A 14678-nucleotide genomic window follows, 5' to 3' on the forward strand; every position below is an offset into this window, starting at 1 on the left:
GGGTGTATAGCACTCATGGTGACCCTTTTGTAGCAATACCTGCTCTGACAAACATGTGGCAATATCATTCCACAACTCAGGTCGAATTTTTATCAAATCAAGCAAAGGTAAGGTACAAGCCACTGGTGCTGACAAAATAGCTTGCACCATACTCATATCTTTCTCCTTTATCAACCTTTTATGCATGGAGGGTATCCTCAAGGTTTGAGAACAGTTCTCATATTCTCCCAGATATGATGGTAATGTTTTCATTGTATACTTACTTCTAGGAGAAACAATTGTTTGAACTTCCTCCTGGATGCTTGGGTGTCTAAATTTATTTTCCGTGCCCCTGGTAAAATCCACCTCAGAGAATGGAGGCGAACTAATAGAAGACATGTTCTCATTAACTTTCTCATGAACTGCAGCCCACATCTCATTTGCCATGTCCTCATTAGCATCAATAACTTCATCATTGCATGGGAAGACAAGGCTAGGTGGTGGCAGATTACCCCCTTTCAATTGGGTGTCAATTGGTGCAGACCTTTCGCTATGAGCTTGTGAAATGAGTTCACTTTTCATTTCCCGACTTGACGACACTTCTGGTATCGTTTCTAATGTTGGCTTAAGAGAGGTTGGGCCCCGAGGAATAGGTGGTGGTGGTCCCTCAAGTATTGACTGAGCTTCCCTAATGAGTTGCTGATGTACAGCTAGATTGATCTTCTCCTCACGAGGGTTTGGGTATTCTTGAAGCTTCTTGGGTAGCTCAGATAAAGCTGCAATGCGACTTCTATGAGCATCAATGATGGCCTCTAGAGTCTCATTCACTTTATCCACAAAAACAGAACCCCCAGAACTATTCTCAGTCGTACTAGCCTCAACTTGTTTAGCACTAGGCCCAGGTTGAGGTTGATGTTCCTCATGCACTTCTTGGGATGTAAAAGTTTTATCCTTCATGTTTTGTTTAGAGGCTTCTTGAGAACTAGTGGATGTACTTTTAGTTTGTTTGCTTCGGTTCTTCTTCCTCCTAGTGGTCTTTTTTCTATTGGACTGTAGGGTCTTGTCCACTAGATTTGTCTTTGCATCCCGAGTTCGAGGTGTCTCATCAGTTTGCATTTCTGCATTTCGTGTTTGTGATCTAGTCATGACTCTAAGTGGCACGACATCCTCATTCTCAGATGAAGGTGGTGATGGAACTGTACCTACAAGGTTGAGTGAGACCTTTGGTTGAGAGGTGCCTTCCTCATGTGGTTTCAGCAGACAGTCTTTTGGGAAGTGTTCTACACAACACCCTAGACAATATCTTTCAATCGGTGGAAACTGTTGTACTGTTGTATTTGACCGAGATGCTTGCCTTGAGCGATGTGGACAATCACGAGCCCAATGGGGTTCTCCGCACTCATAACAGGGGCCCATTGGTTTGGCCTCTACTTTCCTTGGCTGCCATTGACCTGAGGGGCCTGGAGTCCTAGGTTGGTAGCCGCCTAGCAATATTAAAGAGTTTTGTTCCCCTGGTTGAGCGTCTAGTGCTGGGCTTGGGTATGCGGGACTTTCAAAGATATTTTCTTTGGATGAATATGATGCGTATTCCTCTTCCACATAGCCTGGGTTTACCAAGTCTCTACACATATTTGAATTGTCATAGTCTACAACCCTTACAGGAGCCGTCCCAGGAGCAGGAGGTTGAGCACCAAGAACAGGTCGTGCTTGCTCATGTGCCATCGGTGGCTTACGTTCAAAACTAGTATACTGTTGATACATTTGTGGAGCCACTCCACCCCTCGGCTGCTCACGTTCCTGTCTCATTCTCGCGATGCGAGTACATTCCTGTGTGGTGTGGGTAAAGTTCCAAGCACAGGCTTGCACCACTTTTTTGTGGGTTGGTTTGTGACTAGAGGAGAAAAGGTATTACATTCTTCAGTTTTATGGTCACCGCCACATGCGCCACAAAGATGAGGACCTGTAGGAAGTACACTCCTCATTCTCTGCTGCTGTTGTTGTGGCTGCATGGGTGGGCGATAGGTCTGTCCCAATCTCCTTAGTACTAGGTTAGCTATCTGGTCAGGATTTACTAGCGCGCTAGACCCTGAACTTTGGTCATCACCCCATTGATTTCTAGGTTTCACCTCCGGGCCAGAACCATCTTGGAACTTGAAGTTATCGGTGAAATCCATAGCATCATGGCAACACTCATTGAAACTTGTATGCTTCTTCGCATAGAGATGTGTATGCAGTGTCGAATTTTTGAGGCCTTTTAAGAAGAGAGAAATTAATCGACTTTGGGCGGGCTTCTCATCTTCTGGGCAACGATTAATGTACTGCTTCATTCTATTTACACAGTCTCTAACACTCTCATTCTCGCCTTGTTTGAAAGAGTAGATGTGTGCTACCGTGTCATGTTGAATTCCCATCAAGGAAAAAGCAGCAATGAATCTCTCTTCCAAAACTCGTAAAGAAGTTTTGTCTGAAGCCTCTAATGCCTGAAACCAAGCGAGGGCTTTTCCTTCAAGAGTGAGCCCGAATCCTTAAATTTGAGTATGCTTGTCAGCCACTTGCTCAGCTCGAACTGCTTGCCTAAAAGCTGCTACATGGTCGTATGGATCTCCTGACCCTTCATACTTCTTTACCAATTTCTGAAGAGTTGATGGCCTTACTTGTCGTGAATACTCATCGTAGGGCCTACGGCCTCTCGCTCTCAGTGGGAATTGTTCCTCTCTTTGGAAAGATGGTCCACATGTTTCCAAAATTGGTGTGGGTACCCTATTACCAGCCTCACCAAACCCCTCCAAGGATCTTGTCACCCGCATTTCAGGAGGTGCATTTATGGGATGCCGAGTTGACTCCCCTACCCTCCGATTGTTATAGTGAGAAAGATGTTGGTGTGGTGTGACCTGTGGTCGCACATTTGGTGTAGGACGATATCTTGGTGCTAGAGTTGGGCTACTAGCAGTGGTCCACTTAGATGTTGAAGGTCCCTCTCTAGTGAACTCTCGTAGGGGAGGAGCAACAGTTTCTCCAAGAAAGGCTGTCTCTCCTGGTTTGGCTGTATTTGTTGAGAACACTTCCATAAATAATGGTTGTCCTTTCCACGTGAGTTCCCGAATCTCTTTCCAATCTAAGGTTCGGTATTCATTGGCCCATTTATCAATTATTCTGTTCATGTGTCCTGCAAGCTTCTCAACTACCACCAAATGAGCTAGAGGAAGATCCAGCTGTGGCAATGTAGTTGTGGCATAATATCCCTCTAACGAGTCCTTATAGACCTCTTGAAGTGGGTCATCCTGTAAGACCTTTGTCACAGGAATTTATCGTACAAACTCCCATTGGCTTTCAGCCCCCTGATCCATTTTACTCTTGCCTTTCCTATCCCTTTCCAAATTTAGATCTACAAGAAGTAAATCATCTATGGTGGATGGCTTTGAGGACTGGGCATTGGATGGTCCAGGCATGTCCGGCTCGATGAGCCAGTCATCTCTAGACACCCTTGCTCTGGAAAGTTCTGATAAGTCTAAGAACTCGGTTTTAGAGAGCTTCCCTAATTTGTCTACCTTTTCTGGATGGTAGGTGACTTCGTAGCGAACACCATCTCCACCCATGTACATGTTACCCTGGTCATTGACTAAAGGTGCTCTATCAAGTTCTGAGAAAATGTCTGCGATCTTAACAAGATACCGTTGTTGTGGATCCCTAAAGATCTCAGCTCCTTGAGCATTTGTGTAGACATATTGGAGTCTCACATTGAGTGTTAACCCCATGGTGTCGGCTTCAAATGGATTAAAGGATCTTGAGGGTGTCCTATTTGGGGCTACGGGATGACTATTTGTCGGCCCTAGATTGTCCATGGACAATGAACTAGTTGTTCTAGAGGAAAGGGTATCGGATTGGGATTCAGAAAGGGTTTCAGCAATATCTGCCAAATTGCCTACCGATTGGGTCCCACTTTCTTGCGTAGGTACTCTAGAAGGTGCCCTAGGCTCTATGGCAGAATCTACAAGACGTCCCGACCGCAAGTGCATAAGGTCAATTTTTTTTTGGTTTTTTTATGTGTTTTTGTTTTGTTTTGTTTTTGTTTTTGTTTTTAAATAATATATATATATATATATATATTTTATTTAACCTACCTAATCACTAAATGCAACTAAAATGAGTATGTGTGGCGTAACTATCTATCCTATTTTTTTTATTTTTTTTAATTATGATTTTTTTAAATGATTTTATGTTTTTTATGTTTTTTACCTTAAAAAAAATTTTTTTTACACAAAAGTTATGAATCACACTAAAAAATACTAATTATGCACAAGGTTACAAAAAAAATTAAAAAATGCAGGTTACACTAATTATGCAAAAATTGAAAAAAATGAAGAATTACAAAATATGTAAAAAAATAGACTCCTAAAAAACACTTAATTTATAGATTTTTTTTAATTTTCTTTTGTTTTTTCTCCTTTTGTTGGTTTTTTTTTAATTACAAAAATTTAAAACAATGCAAATTACTCTAATTATGCTAAAAATTATAGAAATGCAAAAATAAAAAATATGCAAACAATATGGACTCCTAAAAAAAACAAATAATTTAAATTTTTTTTATTTTTTTATTTTTATTTTTATTTTTTCCCTTTCTTTTCTCTCTATTTTTTTTTCTTAAAATCTCTTTTTCTCTTTTTTTTAAAAATTCTTTAAAATATATATATATATATATATATTTATTGTTTTGTTGTTTTTATTTATTTTTTTATTAAAAAAAAAACAAAATCATGAAAATTAAATAAAAAATAAAAAAAATAAAAAAAAAATAAAAAATCCACTAACCTTATCTCCACCGCCCGCCGCTCTCACCGGACTTCGCGCTGGCGCACCCACTGGCCCTCTTCAATGCACCGGCCTTCACTCTGCTGCCCGTCTTCACTCAGCTTCTTCTACGGCCGCCCACAGGTTTCCTCGCTTGCTTTCACCTCCACTTCCTCTTCTCGTCTGCCTGCCCCCCACCGTGCTTTCTGCTGCCGTCGACTCCTTCGCCACCTTTTTCTCCTTCTCGCTGCCGTCGACCTCTGCTGCTGCCGGCCACTGCCTTCGCTTGTTGGCCTCGCGACCACCACCTCCACTCCTTGCCTTCCCTAGCTGTAGCTCGCCTCCTACGGCTCCCCACTGCGCTTTCTGCCGGCTAGTTCACGTCTGGTTTTCAGCCGCCTCGACGCCTCAACGCCTTCACTTCCAGCCGGCCGCCCAGCAGCGCCTCCTTATCTTCTTCGCTCGGCCACCTAGACTCCACGCTGCCTGCACGCGGACCTTCTACTGCCACTGTGCCTCCACCTTCTACCTCCCACAGGAAACGTCAGCTATGCTTGCGCCCGCCTTCCTCTGAGTCGCCAGCCCCGCCGCCAGTCAACTTACTACGGCTTTTTCCACTCGGCCGCCTCGACTCCTCAACGCAACTGCAGCTGCGCCTCCTCAACTCCAGCCGCCTCCACGATGCAGCGCTTCAACGCCACTGTAAAAAAATAAAAATATAAATCTATATATATATATAGATGTATATATATATATTTTTTTAAGGCCGCCTTCTCTGCCGGCTAGTTCACTTTTTTAATTCTTTTTGCTGCGCCTTGAGTGACGTGCGGCCAGAGTGAAGATCAATGCAAAATTCTCAAAAAAATAAAAAATAAAAAACAAATTTTCAACCTCGCCTCTCTTCCTTTCTCCCTTCTCTTTCCCTCTCTCCTCTCTTTCTTAAGCGGGCTTCATGCTTGGGAGTCCATGGAGCTTGCATAAGCTATGGAAGAGCTTAGCAACGCACCTCTTTTCTTTTTATTTATTTATACTAATTACATGTTAACGAAAAGCATGAAAGAATGAAATGACGAAAAACAATGAAGGTAAGCATAATGAACGGTACTTGAAAAAGCATAAAAGCAATGAAACATAAAAAACAATGCGGGAGAAACCTCAACCGCTCAATGGTTTTTTTCTTATCCTAACCTTATCCTCTCACACCGGGATCGCACACCCGAACTTAACCTAATCACTCAATGGTTTTGTAACCAAAAGAGAAAATAGTGGTGGTTTCCACACACTCTCAACCGGATTTGAGTCTTCTCCCCGGCAGCGGCGCCAATGGAGAGACGGAAAAACTCTCTCACTTGTAGCAAGAGTAGTATGATCCACACTTAGCTCAATCCAATGGGATTTGCATCCCTTTCGGAGCTAGGGATTCAACCCGTACCGGTGCACAAAAGCTTATCCATTTGATGGAGAGATTGCTAAGAAAACTACTACTATTGACATAGACTCAACACACACTCAAGCTCAATCTTGCTATTGCTCACTCAACTCCACATTCCACTCATCCATACATCCAAACAAGAAGAAAGCCTAGCTATTGCTTACACAAGATCAAAGCATTCTTCATTCTCAAATACTCGTTTCCCTAGCATGCACACAACTCTTGAAGCTATCAATAAGAAACATGCATACTAGAGAATTGACAAGAGAAGAGAGACAAATATCAACTCATTGCATTGAATTAACAAAAGAATAGAACTTACAACAATGTAGATGGGGAGTGAGAAGAGCTTACACCTCTATGGAAGAAGAGGGAGAGCTAGTCTCAAGAGAGCTCAAACATGAGTTTGCCCAATGTGTCTATGCTCTCAAATGAGCCACCTTTTATACAAAAATTCTAGAACTCCCAAAAGTTCCCATGTGGGATTATTGTCAAGCCCTCTCCCACATTCATCTACAAAGTGGAACTCTTTACAAGAGCCCTAAGTATCTTTTTTGTTGCATCCTTGTATTAATCTTCAACAATGTTCCCCCCATAAACATGAGTCGGCACCACATTTCTCAACAGGCTTATGAGTGGAGTCCTTGTTTTGTTGACAAGGTAGGCATTGGAAAACATAATCAACCACATCCCTCCATAAGCCTCTCCAATAGAAGCTTTGATTCACTTTGTCATACGTTTTGTTGACAAGGTATCCCCCGAAAGAGGAGACGAATGAATCTCTTGTAACATTTTCACCTTATATGAGGAATTGAGAACCAAGTACACTTTCTCATGATACCATAATAGCCGGCTCATTGTGCACCTTATAATGAGAGTACTACAGCTTGCTATAATTTTTGAAACATTGGGGTAGAGCCACTTGATCAATCAGTTAACTACTCCTCTTGTATGTCCATAGTCTACAATCCTTGTAGACCTCCAAGATGGAGAAGAGAGTACATGCCCACATAAGTTAAAGAGGCTCGGCACCACATTATATTTTCCTGGTGTATAAGATATCTCAAAATCATAACTTTGAAGTTTGGCTAACCACCTCTTTTGCTTAGGAGAAAGATTGGGTTATAACATGAAGTACTTGAATAACCCATGATCACCTTGAGAGGACTCCCATAGACGTAGTGATGGACAACCACCTCTTTTTCTTGGGAGAAAGATTGAGTTGTGACATGCACTTAAGTAACCTAGTTCTTGCCTTGAGAGGACTCCCATAGATGTAGTGATGCCACTTCTTAACTACATGTATGATGGCCAACATCCCTTGCTCATACACATGCAATGACCTTTCTTTGTTGGTGAGCTTCCTATTCTTATATGCAATCATGCCATGCTCTTGGTACAAAACAACCCCAATACCACTACCACACATGCATCTTCCCTAATGGTAAAATGTAAGAAAAATTGGGGCATACTAAGATAGGGGTTGAAGTGAGGGTTTTCTTGAGTTCTTGGAAGCTCTTCTCCGCTATTGCATCCCAAAAGAAGGCCTCTTTCTTGAGCCTATCAAAGGAAATCAGTAGAGTATCAAATACTTTCTTTCTCAAAACCACTTATTTCGGATAGACATATTAAATGGGTAACTTATATTCAAAGTCTTTAACCTATTATTTAATACCAACTTGGTAAAGAAAATGTAGTTGCTAACGCTTTGAGTAGAAGACCTTCCATTCAAAATATTTCTGTGATTGAGAATACATCTTTTGACTCTATGTGTGAGACATATGACCAAGACCTTGACTTTAGTGATATTTGGTCTAGATTAAGAGAAAATCATTGGATCCCTTTTGCTGAGCATTCTTACGATGATGGATATCTTTTCTTCTAGAAAAGATTATGCATTACTCGATCTTTTAGACATTCTATTTTAGAGAAATTACATCAGCCACCTTATGCGGGGCATCGAGGTGTTTCCTCTACATTCCAAACTATTTCTAATGACTTTTATTGGCCTAAAATGAAAAACGATGTAGCTAAATTTGTGTCTGAATGTGATGTTTGTCAAAAAGTGAAAAGTTATAAGGTAAGAAACTTGGTTTACTCATGCCACTTCCTATTTCTAACGCTCCTTGGGACCATATTTCTATGGATTTTATCAATGGTTTTCCCTTGACTACGAACCATAATGATATGATTTGGACCATTGTTAATAGGTTTAGCAAATAAGCATATTTTCTTCATTGGTTGTAAAAAGACTCTTACTGCACATCAAGCTGCACATTTGTTTGTTAAACATATTTTCACACATTACGGTTTACCACAAGTGATTGTTTCTGATAGAGATTCTAAGTTTTGCAGTGATTTTTGGACTACATTGTTTAATAATCTAGGCACTAAATTGAATTTTTTCACTGCATTTCATCCTGAATCTAATGGTCAAACAGAAGTGACAAATAGCACAATATTGGATTTACTTCGTGCATATGTTTCATCACAACCTAAACAATAGGATAAGTATATCCATGTTTTACAATTTGCATATAACAACACACCGCATTCATCCACTAGAAAAGCACCTTTTGCAATTGTGTATGGAAAAGTTTTATCTACTCCTATCACTCGTTTGTCATACACTATTGAAGCTGCAGATCAATTCACCATTGATTTCACTTCCATTCATGGTCATGTTCGTAAAGCTATTTCTAACGCACAAGAAAAATACACTAAACAAGCTAATAAGAAAAGGAAGCACATGGTTTTTCAAGAAGGTTAATATGTTTTGCTTCATATTGAAAAGAGACGTCTTAAAAGTATTGAGACTAACCCTGTTGTTAAGTTAGCTCCTCGTTTTTATGGTCATTTTAAAATTTCTCATAAGATTAATGATCTAGCATATAGGCTTTCACTTCCTTCTCATTGGAGAATTCATAATTCTTTTTATATTAGCCTTTTGAGACCTTATCGGAGGGGACCAATTCCTACACATCCTGTATATGAGGAAGCACCTAGTCTTGTTGACCAAGTAGAAGAACTTCAACTTGAGGCTATTATTAACCATGAGACCACTACTACTTGCACAGGTATTGTATATAATAGATATCTTTTGACCTTCAAAAATCATTCTCTTGCGAACATGCTAAATGGATGTCTGAGCGGGTTTTTCGCTCCTATCCTAATATCATCCAATCTTACTTTCAAACATGGGCCCAGTTATATGATGCAACTGAGGATAGTTGCTATCTCGGGCAGGAGGGATGTCATGGTTTGTCCGTTTGTCCTTTATTCGATGCCTTAGTAGAAATTTGTGTTTTATTGACATCTTTCATAGTTGCAAGTGGCAACTATGGTTTGGGTGTCTTCTAGATGAAACATGAGTGTTGCATAATTCCTTGGTCATAGTACTTAAGGAAAATATGTGTTGTGTGCTTTCCTTGTCATAGTACTTAGGGAAGTTACACGCATAGGTGACCATATGGTCTTCACATAAACACTTGTTTACAACTTTTTGAACTGTTTTTGTGGACAAAAACTCTTCTTGAAGGGAAGAGTAAATAGGTTGACAAAGTTTCTTCCAACTAAAAAGATGTGAAAACATCTGAGATCGCTAGGCTTTTTAATATCAAACATCTCTACAAACTATATGGCCTGCTCGTAGATATAGTGTTGGGTAGAGATACAAAGTTTGATAGTCATCTTGAAGGAAAATCTTCAAAAGTTAAATATCACTCTAAGTAAGAGTAAGGTCAATCATCCGTAGATTGATGGTGGTCAAATTGAAACCCCAACTAGGTTCCAAAGCATATGCTTGTGCATAGATGAATAATCTAGTGAAGAGGAGTACCTCTCACCTTTGGAATTCGTTTTTTATTGTTCATGAGACTAGATTTTCTCCATTTACGTTATTTTATGGACTCTAGAGTCTAGATCTCCTATGGCCGTATAGCTATGCGAGGAGAAGTCAACAAGTTGGTAGGGTAGTGTGGTAGCTTAGTATATAAATATTTAGTAGCATAGTCTACAAATGGTTGGTAGCGTAGTCTATAAACTTGAGTTTTCGGAGAGATCTTAAGTACATCTAACTTTTGTACTCGTGGCATACAAAAACCAGGGCACGTAGTTTGCCTTAAAGTTCTAGTTGAGAGATCGAAATACGAGCTTTACTATGTAGTAGCGATAGACACTTGTTAAGTAGAAAAGGTCTCAAGTGAGAACAACTATATATGCTTACCAACAACTTTCCCCAATTTGTTTTTATGGACGAAAACTCTTTAGAAGGGGAGGGGGGGTAATGTCATGTAGCCTCTAATGGCATGTGTGAGTTGCCCCCAGCAGTAGGGCTCGACCGGACACGGAGTCCACACGCTGGAGTGTGTGTGGCGAGTGTGTCTGGGGTTTACGGGTGAGGCACCAGGCTTAGAGTACTGTGGGTAGCCGCGCTAGTGTAGGTAGGTTGGCCACTATATAAGCCTGGCAGTGTGGACTCTTATCCACATTCCTCTATGGTTGGGTGGTGACCGTATGAGCTCGAAGCTCTCATTGGATATGGCAGCATACACTGCGACATAACAATTTTAATCGAGATTACATCCCGTGTACAAATTAGGACCATAAACGTATCTTGGTCACACCTTACACCAACTAATCACAGTTTTGCCACTGCCACCGAGTGATTAGAACTCAAGTTGAGTCAATCCAATAAGGCTAAACCCTCATTCCAAGGCAAAGAGAGGGTTGTCCAAAATTTGCAAAATAATGGATAGCCACCTAAAAAGGACCAAAACATGGATCAAAATGGTCCAAATGTTAAAAATAAGTCTACCAGAAGCATCCCTTCCAAGTGAAAGACTATGGTCTCACTGTGGAGCAAAAAAAGCAATATATAAGCGAGGTAAAATGATTTACTTGTAGTAGCACTGAGCATATTGCAAATGCATGCCCAATGCATCAAAGCTTAATGTGCATATGGTTGCGAATGTGCAGGGCAAGAGGATGAAGGGAACTATGGGAAAGCTTTCCTCGGCTGAAATTAGGGTTTTTAATAAAATGACTAGAAATTATAGCAAATATAAGAGCTATTTGGCTGAATTTCAGTCGTGTGTGGGAGAGTGAACACCACCTAGAAACACTCTTGGAAGCTTGGAAAACACACTAACAATCTTGGTTATGGAGTTGGAAAGAAGAAAGTGTAGAAAATACAACCAAAAGATCTCATGAAGGAGGGCACCAACTTCTAGAGAGAGAGGGAAGCGAGAGATGATGAGATGTCCACCCTCGGTGTAAGGTAGAGAGGACAAGTGACTTGTGGTGCAAACTGGGATGGATACATGGCTAGTTGGTCTCTTTGTACAAAGGGGATAAGGTCTAAGAGGTGGGCATTGAGTTTTGTCCACCTCGAGATATCAATGTGTACAAACACATGGGTAGTGTGAGTTGTAGATCTACATCAACAACCACATTTTTTGAGCAATACTATATTCATATGCATTGGTATAGAAATTTGGTCAGAAATACCCATGACACTATGTACTTGATCCTGCCAAGATCAATATGCATTAGTTGAGGGGTCTGCCGTTCCGGCTCATTCTGCGTCTCTTGTTAATTCAACAAATTACTTCTTGTATTGATCATGTTGTCCATTAAATCTTGATGTATTTAAGTGCATTGATTAGCATTGTGTTCAGCCAAGATACAGAGAGTAAGTGTTCCTCGTTGAAAACCATCCTTGAGTGTGGTTAAAACCATATAATTTAGATATGTGGGCACAACGAAGCAGGTGGAATCGGCCCAGCGCTCTACAAGTCGAAATCCGCCTCCAGGCCGGCACTTTGCCCGTTCCTGAACTACACTGGGCTACGGGAGCAGTGGGCCAAGGAAATTGTCCACAACTGGCTCAGTACAGCAAAACACGCTGCGTAGAAGGCTGTGTGGGCACTGTAGGGCATCGAAAAGCAGCCCAAGTGCACAGACCACGGCGTCACGTTCGGAGCACGACACACCTGTATTTACAAGCCCATGTCTACAACAGATAAACGTTGGGATTATACTAGCAGGTTAGGGTACACATTTTACTCGTAATTTAGATTTAATTTTTCTTAATATTATCACTACAATCTAAACTTTTTTCTGAATTTTTATGGCATAGCCCAACGCCTTCATCCATCCAACTGATTAGTATCAATAAAGAAAATTGTTTCCCAAAAGAGCACGAAGGCCAGTGATGTTTCTCTCATATGTGCCGAATAGTGAGTATGTTTGACCTTTTATTTTGTAATTTTTGTTAACATTTATACCCCATTTTTTGGATCATCATTGTAATAGTTTATATATTAAAAAAAAAAATTAATACCTGATGACGTATTATGGCACAAAAACTAGATTCGGGTCATTTTGCTTCCGATTTAAAATGGGAGATCCTTGAAGATCCTTTGTCGAAGTACAATGCTTTGAACATTGCATACATTTCTTGGGAAAGAGTTTCGGATTTTGTTTTCAGTGAAAATCAGAGATCGGATGCACCAACAAACTTTCGAGTTCAATGGACGAAAAAAAAAAACAACTCGAAACTTTGAGCAAGCCCAATGAAGATAGCTTTCTTAGCTTGATTGCGTAAGCACATTCTATCACCCCTTATATTAGCATGTCTTTGTTAACTATCTATTTTACAATAACAACTAAGTGTGGTAAAATTGCATTTTTTTTGTAGTTATTGGTGTGCTTTTGGGCCTCGTGATGCTCGCGAAATTTTTGAATCCAAAGATCATGCCAAAAGATGAGTACAATCCAAAAGGCACCATGTTGGTTGTCAATGTCAACTCCTTGTCTCACAATTATATTTGTGACCCGACATTGCTCGCATTACCAAGGTGAGATTTGCCATGGGCCACAAAGCCAAGCTAATCCATTAACAAGGGTTTTATTTGCACCATGGCTATCTATCAAAATAAAGCATTGGATTTGCGATATGCTCTATAAGGGTTTTGCGCCACAACAAGTCTTTCGTCATCATATTCATCTTGTGCAAAGGAGCTTTGAAGATGGGACTTTTCGGCCCGTCAGAGATACACTTCTTACTTTGCGTGACATTTAAAAAGTTGCAAGCAAGTTGGATACTCTTACATTTCAAACAGATCCGGATGATGCAAAGAGTGTTCATAAGTGGGCAATGTCTAATAGCACCCAAGTCTTTTGTTACCAGCCATTTCATGAGGCAAAGGAGAATTCATTTATTTTGGGCATTCAAACAACATGGCAACTAGAGATGATGACCACTTATGGCAACAATAGCTTGTTAGCCATACATCCAACTTTTGGTGAACAACAGGTACAAGGTAATTGAGGATGGTTATATGCTTTGTAGTGTATCACATTTGTAGAGTTTTGTACTAATACTAATTTATTGTTATGGGTTTAGTTCCATCTTTATAATATATTGGTGTTCAATTCTTTTTGAAATGGTATACCAGCAGCATGGATCATCACTTCATCATGTTCTAGTGATGATACAAAGCTATGGCTAGCAGCCCGTAAGGAATCGCGTGCTAGACCACAAGAAATTTTGGGAGCCTAATGCTTTCATGGTCGACGATTCCCAAGCATAGATAAATGCACTTTGGTATGTCCTTAAATCCAATTTGCATTATCAAGTTGTTTTTTTATGTTATGTGTAGTGCAGTGTTTGGATTGTCAATTTATTCGTGTGTCTGGCATGTTCGACAATGTTGGCTCAAACATCTAATTAGAAAAGTTGCGGATCCAAATGTGAGAGCACAAATGTTCAGGGATCTCGGGCATATTATGAACATGCGTGGGTTAGCAAGCCAGAGCTCAAAGGACAAGGAAATAGAGGCATCTAATCTAGTAGAAGCATTTTTAGAGACTTACCACACACACAATATCAATTCATAGCGTACGTCAAAGAGCATTGGCTACAAAAAAAAATTGGTACGTGTCTTATTTTCACAACTTTCTAAGGCATGGAGATTAAATTTTGACAAGTACATGCATGTACATATTTTTTGAAGGGATGTGGGTTCGTGCCACACGAATGTTGCCCCGTGCAGACCAAGATATGAATGGTTCTATTGAGTCACATACCTTGGGCTTTTGAAAAGCCGTTTTCTAAGCGAGTGCCGCACCATTCATGGTCGACGCATTGATTGGCTCATCCACAACCTAGTTGGAGCATGTCATGCATACTTCTGGTATCAGGATATGCTGAAGGATGCAGGTTTCAAGAGAAACTTCAACATTTTGGATGTGCTCATGAACTCAATAGAGCGCGCGAAATCCATTACAGATGAGGATGTGATTTTTCTAAATGAACTGCGTGCACATGCAAAAGTGAGGAGCCTATCTAGAACAAACCACTAGTACAAAGTCCAAAATGCATATTGTGAGTGGACTAGTTGCAATTGCAAATGGGCAATGAAAGGTAACATGTGTAAGCACCAAATCAAGGTGTTGATACTCAATGGATTACATG

At 40.4% G+C, this 14678-nt stretch overlaps 1 long non-coding RNA gene across 1 annotated transcript; it reads left to right on the forward strand.

Moving 5' to 3' along the window:
• The first annotated feature begins 11879 nt into the window (after positions 1–11879).
• Positions 11880–13524, forward strand: LOC147620644 (uncharacterized). The gene is made up of 4 exons (XR_015270055.1): positions 11880–12246; positions 12339–12438; positions 12572–12802; positions 12900–13524. It is a non-coding gene; the product is annotated as an uncharacterized LOC147620644 (long non-coding RNA).
• The last annotated feature ends 1154 nt before the right edge of the window (positions 13525–14678 follow it).

Source organism: Cibotium barometz, chromosome 31 (genome assembly GCF_041138505.1).
Source record: "Cibotium barometz isolate CiBa-2024 chromosome 31, ASM4113850v1, whole genome shotgun sequence".
In the NCBI taxonomy this organism is placed as follows: domain Eukaryota; kingdom Viridiplantae; phylum Streptophyta; class Polypodiopsida; order Cyatheales; family Cibotiaceae; genus Cibotium; species Cibotium barometz.